Below are 6,000 nucleotides of genomic sequence, written 5' to 3' on the forward strand. Positions count from 1 at the left end.
TGTTCCAGTTTGTACCCATTACCCCTTGTCCTATCGTTGGTTGTCACCGAGGAGAGCCTGGCTCCATCCTCCTGACACTCCCCCTTTCCATATTGATCCCCAGGAATGAGTCCCCCCTCAGTGTCCTCTTGTCCAGCTCCAGAGCCCCAGCTCCCTCAGCCTTTCCTCACACGGGAGATGCTCCACTCCCTGCAGCATCTTGGTGGCTGCGCTGGACTCTCTCCAGCAGTTCCCTGTCCTGCTGGAACTGAGGGGCCACAACTGGACACAAGATTCCAGGTGTGGTCTCCCCAGGGCAGAGCAGAGGGGCAGGAGAACCTCTCGGACCTACTGACCACCCCCTTCTAACCCACCCCAGGTCCCATTGGCTTCCTGGCCACAAGGGCCCAGTGCTGGCTCATGGTCACCCTGCTGGCCCCAGGACCCCCAGGTCCCTTTCCCCTACGCTGCTCTCTAACAGCTCATTCCCCAACTTACACTGGAACCTGGGGCTGTTCCTGCCCACATTCAAGACTCTACACTTGCCCTTGTTCTATTTCATTAAATAACGATGATCTAGAGCTAAAGAGATTTGCCCGACACGATGCCCGTGAGCTGCATGTGGACCCAAACTCAAGTATTTTTTTCTCTTTGTATATAAAAAGGCACAAACATAGTGTTGCAGATGAGCAATTAACGCTCCAGAGCATCTGTTTGCAGCGCACAAACTTCTCTACTGTTGTCACAGTTCAGGCCGATCTGTGGCATCAGATCATTCTCATTTTTGCAGGTTATTCCCATTGTAGCTCGTACAGCCCCTGTTGGAACAGCACATTAAATAATATTTGCGTCGTTATCGCAAATCAGGGGTGAGTGGGAGCCCCCAACTCTTTGGGACACACACCTCATCCTCTTGTGGTTCTTTCCCCCCATTTACCGATGGAGCGAGATTTACTTTTAAAAAGCAACTTCACCGCCTCTGCCACAATATTTAATGACGTTATCAAGGTGGCCAGGAGTGGGTTTTGAAGCCTGAGAGGAGATGACAGCCTCGTCACGCGATATGCCGGCTGATGGCTAAATTGAAACTTCTCATCATTATTTATTGAAAACAGCGACTCGAGCCTTACCCAGAATTTTCAGCCTGACAGGGCTCATTTATTTCATATTTTAAACATTAAAAAAACAACAACAGGGGAGGCTGTCATTAAGATATCAGTGAATCAAGCCATTGAATGAGATAATTGTTTGCCGAAGAGGAGTTAGCTGAATATTTAATACAACGTCAGCTTGGCTTAGAAGTAAAAATGGTTGAATTGATGGCATTTTAGATGCAATCATATCATTAGGAAATGATGTGTTCAAGAGGTTGGTCAAGCATCTGAACTTGCCTCCGCTCCTTGAAATAATTCCCTGGTCACCTTCGAGTTGTGCGGTAACGTGGGATCCTCTCTCGATGTTTCCATTCCCATCGTGCTGAACCATGTCCCTAAAGGATGTATTAACCCCCTTAGAGTTTTAATATATATATATATGTGTTCTTAATCCTGACCTAAGTGCCGTATTTATAGCAGAGACCCAGAAGACGACAGGATCGGAGTCTTTAAATCCACGTTCTCAAAGAAAAGGAGCAAATAGGTTGAATCTCCCCAGGTAAGGAAGCGCCTCTTCAAGCTCACGGATTTGCGCAGCAGATAAGCAGCTCCTTAGTCCTGCCTAAGTTCTTCAGCTTAACCAAGGCGCTGATTTACTGGGTGAAAAATCTCTCCTGAGAGAGGAATTGGAGTCCTTTGAGTGTCAATTGTGCTTTGAGTCCGTAGTAATTTGGTAATGAGCTGAGTTTAATTGATATGGAGTGATTCACCCCAGCGCTCGCTGCTCTTCTAGTTTGACATCAGTGGAACTCCAGCCCTGAGCTGGGCTTATTTGGCTTGTGGGTAATATTTCCCAATTTTGTGATATTTCTGGAGAGCCTGAAAATGGACCATTGAGGATTTCAGCAAAAAGGGGAGCGCGGTGTCCCCCTTGGGTGGCTTCTGCCACCACCTGGGGACCAGCACATCCCTGCCAGGGTGAGGAATGAGGGTCACCGCAATTAAAAAGGCAGCTATTGATTTTCTGCTTATTCCCATTGACGGGACATCACAGCCCATGAGATCTAATCTGTGACAAGCCAAATTGCCTCCGAGCTCAAGGATCTGCCCGTTTCTCCTTTGCTTTTCCATCACGGGCAGCTCTTTTGCTGCTTGTGCGTGAGAGCGCGTCGAGAAATGAAAATCTTGATTATCTTTGAGATGCAGCTTCGAGAAAAGTGATTAAAAAGTGACCAGTAAATACCTGGAAGAGCTTGTGGGACCATGGGTGGTGGTGGCAGCACTGCTGATGGGACTAAATCCTGGCAAAGCACAATATGAGCTGACAGCTAAATTAGCTGCTGCCAATCACTCGTTTCTGATCAGCGCTGACAGGACCCAGCGAGCTGGGAACAAAAGAGGCGTTTTGTCGGAGCTCGTCGTTATTTCATTAACTTATTACAGTTATTATAGTTGGTATTTCCGAGCAGCCCCTGCTGCTGTGCTGCCCTAAGATGAGGTGCTGCTGAAATAGGCAGCAAACCTGGTGAAAATGTATATATATATATATAATTTTAACTGAAATTCATATTAAGAGCAAAGAGGTGATGGGATGCTACTGGGGTCCAATCCTTTCCATGAGGCTCCCGATCCCCAAGGTTGATGTGAAAGGCGGGTTGATCCATGTACCAAGAGCAACCACGGTGCTGTTGCTTTGCAATAATGCATCTGAGCTTTCTATTATATGGATATATTTTAATTCCATATATATATTTTATGCATGCTGCGAATCATCTCTGAGTCCTGAAGATCATGATTGCCTGTCCCTCAACCAGTTAATTCTTACGTTAAGCCTCTCTCTGTCAGAGACCTCCTTGCCATGGCAGCATTTGGGCAAGATTTAGCTAATAATTACCTTCTGTTCGGGGAAAAATATGGTTTGGCAGCAGAAATCATCCTCAGCATCCACTGGCAAGCTTGAGAAAGGTGGCTTCATCTCCACCTCAAATTGTCATTGACCGTCCTGCAGAGTCTCTGGAACACCAACATTTTACGGGTAAATTTAATGAGGAACTGGGGGGAAAAGGGAATTGAATGGTTAAATTCCTACCCCGCTTGCCCAAAAATAAGACAGGGTCTTATATTAATTTTTTCTCTGAAACTTATTACTTTTGTACATATATAGCTTTCTGGACGCTATTTTAAATTTACTTTTAGAATGACCTGTGGGTAGGGCTTATTTTTGGGGTAGGGCTTATTTTTGGGGTAGGGCTTATTTTTTGAGCATCCTCAATCATGAAAAAAATCACACTAGCGCTTATTTTTGGACTAGGGCTTATCTTTATTTTGAGCATCCTTGATCCTGAAAGAAATCACGCTGGGGCTTATTTTTGGGGTAGGGCTTATATTTTGAGCATCCTCAATCCTGAAAGAAATCACGCTAGGGCTTACTTTTGGGTTAGGCCTTATTTATTTTTGGACTAGGGCTTATTTTTTGAGCATCCTCAAAAATCGTGAAAGATATCACGCTAGGGCTTATTTTTGGACTAGGGCTTATTTTTATTTTGAGCATCCTCGATCCTGAAAGAAATCACGCTAGGGCTTATTTTTGGGTAGGGCTTATTTATTTTTGGACTAGGGCTTGTTTTTTGAGCATCCTCAAAAATCCTGAAAAAGTCATGCTAGGGCTTATTTTTGGGGTAGGGCTTATTTTTTGAGCATCCTCAAAAATCCTGAAAAAATCATGCTAGGGCTTATTTTTGGACTAGGGCTTATTTTTATTTTGAGCATCCTTGATCCTGAAAAAAATCACACTGGGGCTTATTTTTGGGGTAGGGCTTATTTTTTGAGCATCCTCAAAAATCCTGAAAAAAAATCACGTTTAATGTGTGTTTGTAAACCAGCTTAGAGATCATTTGCTGTTGCTATTTAATTTTTATTATGATGCTGCCTGCTGGAGAGGTTTTATTTAAAGATATTGAAGCTGTGACTGTTGTATTTTAATTCTTGGCACCTCTTTTCCCATTCTCCTTTGTATTTTAGCTTTGGTGAGTTTTGGAGGCTTCCTGGAGGATCTATGAGCCAAGACCTTCCCCTTGTAGGACCTGATGGGGATTCTCATCATTGGGACACCATGGAAGGAAACCAGGAGGGGAAGGTGAGAAGCATCATCAAGGTGCCTCTTTATAGAGGACCCTTTGATACCACTTTTATTATAGAAAAACCTGTGCGTACAACAGTTAAGCTGAGACTATTGAAATAATTAAGCCTAGAGCGTCGACTTGGATTTTTAAATCATGCTGCGAGCACTGAAACCTGAACTTGGCGATGTCTGACTTGAAATACTCATATTTTTAAGGTGTTTTAAGCCGCCGTTGCTTTGCTGCGGAGGTCTCGGATTGTTTGATCAGTTATTATTTCTATAAGATAACGAATCAACGCGAAAAGTCTGAATCACAATTATATTCTGGTGTATTTATTGTATTAATACTTGTCATTTGGGGCTCATCCAAAGAACTGAAATTTAACTCATCATCCAGCTCCGAAGGATCAAGCCAGGACAAGCTTTGGGTCAAAACCCTTCGCAATCCACTTAATTGTTGCATGTTTTTAATTAAAATAGTTTGCGCTGAGCTGCTTCTTTGAGCCCATCGTACCGATGGCCACTGGTAGAAACTGATTTAGTACCAGAAAGTGTTATACTGGACTAAATATCACTTTTTTTCCCCAGTTTTAGCCTGGATTGGGTTCAATTTCTCCTCCGACCGGCACAAAACGGGGCTCTCGGGTCCAATATTAACGATCGCGGAGCAGCAGCCGCAATCCCAGGCACCACAGGGTAAAGAAGCCGTTTCCAGGCTGAGAAGTCTCTGGAACACCAACATTTTACTGGTAAATCTAATGAGGAACTGGGGGGAAAAGGGAATTGAATGGTTAAATTCCTACCCCGCTTCCCCAAAAATAAGACAGGGTCTTATATTAATTTTTGCTCCGAAACTTATTACTTTTGTACAAACATAGCTTTTTGGACACTATTTTAAATTTACTTTTAAAATGACCTGAAACTAGGGCTTATTTTTGGGGTAGGGCTTATTTTTGGGGTAGGGCTTATTTTTTTGAGCATCCTCAATCCTGAAAGAAATCACGCTAGGGCTTATTTTGGGGGTAGGGCTTATTTTTGGAGTAGGGCTTATTTATTTTTGGACTAGGGCTTATTTTTTGAGCATCCTCAAAAATCCTGAAAAATATCACGCTAGGGCTTATTTTTATTTTGAGCATCCTCGATCCTGAAAGAAATCACACTAGGGCTTATTTTTGGGGTAGGCCTTATATTTTGAGCATCCTCAATCCAGAAAAAAAAATCACGGTAGGGCTTATTTTTGGGGGTAGGGCTTTTTTGGGGGGTAGGGCTTATATTTTGAGCATCCTCAATCCTGAAAAAATCATGCTAGGGCTTATTTTTGGGGTAGGGATTATATTCTGAGCATCCTCAAAAATCCTGAAAAAATCACGGTAAGGTTATTTTTGGACTAGGGCTTATTTTTGGGGTAGGGCTTATTTTTTGAGCATCCTCAAAAATCCTGAAAAAGTCATGCTAGGGCTTATTTTTGGACTAGGGCTTATATTTTGAGCATCCTCAATCCTGAAAAAAATCATGGTAGGGCTTATTTTTGGAGGTAGGGCTTATTTTTGGGGGTAGGGCTTATGTTTTGAGCATCCTCAATCCTGAAAAAAATCATGGTAGGGCTTATTTTTGGAGGCAGGGCTTATTTTTGGGGGTAGGGCTTATATTTTGACCATCCTTGATCCTGAAAAAAATCAGGGTAGGGCTTATTTTTGGACTAGGGCTTATTTTTGGGGTAGGGCTTATTTTTTGAGCATCCTCAATGCTGAAACAAATCAGGGTAGGGCTTATTTTGGGGGTAGGGCTTACTTTTTTAGCATCCCC

At 43.2% G+C, this 6,000-nt stretch overlaps 1 long non-coding RNA gene across 1 annotated transcript; it reads left to right on the top strand.

Annotated features, from left to right (window-relative positions):
- Positions 1-2,986: 2,986 nt before the first annotated feature.
- On the top strand, positions 2,987-4,887 carry LOC309451291. The gene is made up of 3 exons (XR_014186225.1): positions 2,987-3,108; positions 4,095-4,209; positions 4,783-4,887. It is a non-coding gene; the product is annotated as an uncharacterized lncRNA (long non-coding RNA).
- Positions 4,888-6,000: the final 1,113 nt, after the last annotated feature.

Source organism: Streptopelia decaocto, assembly GCF_964273445.1.
Source record: "Streptopelia decaocto genome assembly, chromosome: Z".
NCBI classification, from domain to species: Eukaryota; Metazoa; Chordata; class Aves; order Columbiformes; family Columbidae; genus Streptopelia; species Streptopelia decaocto.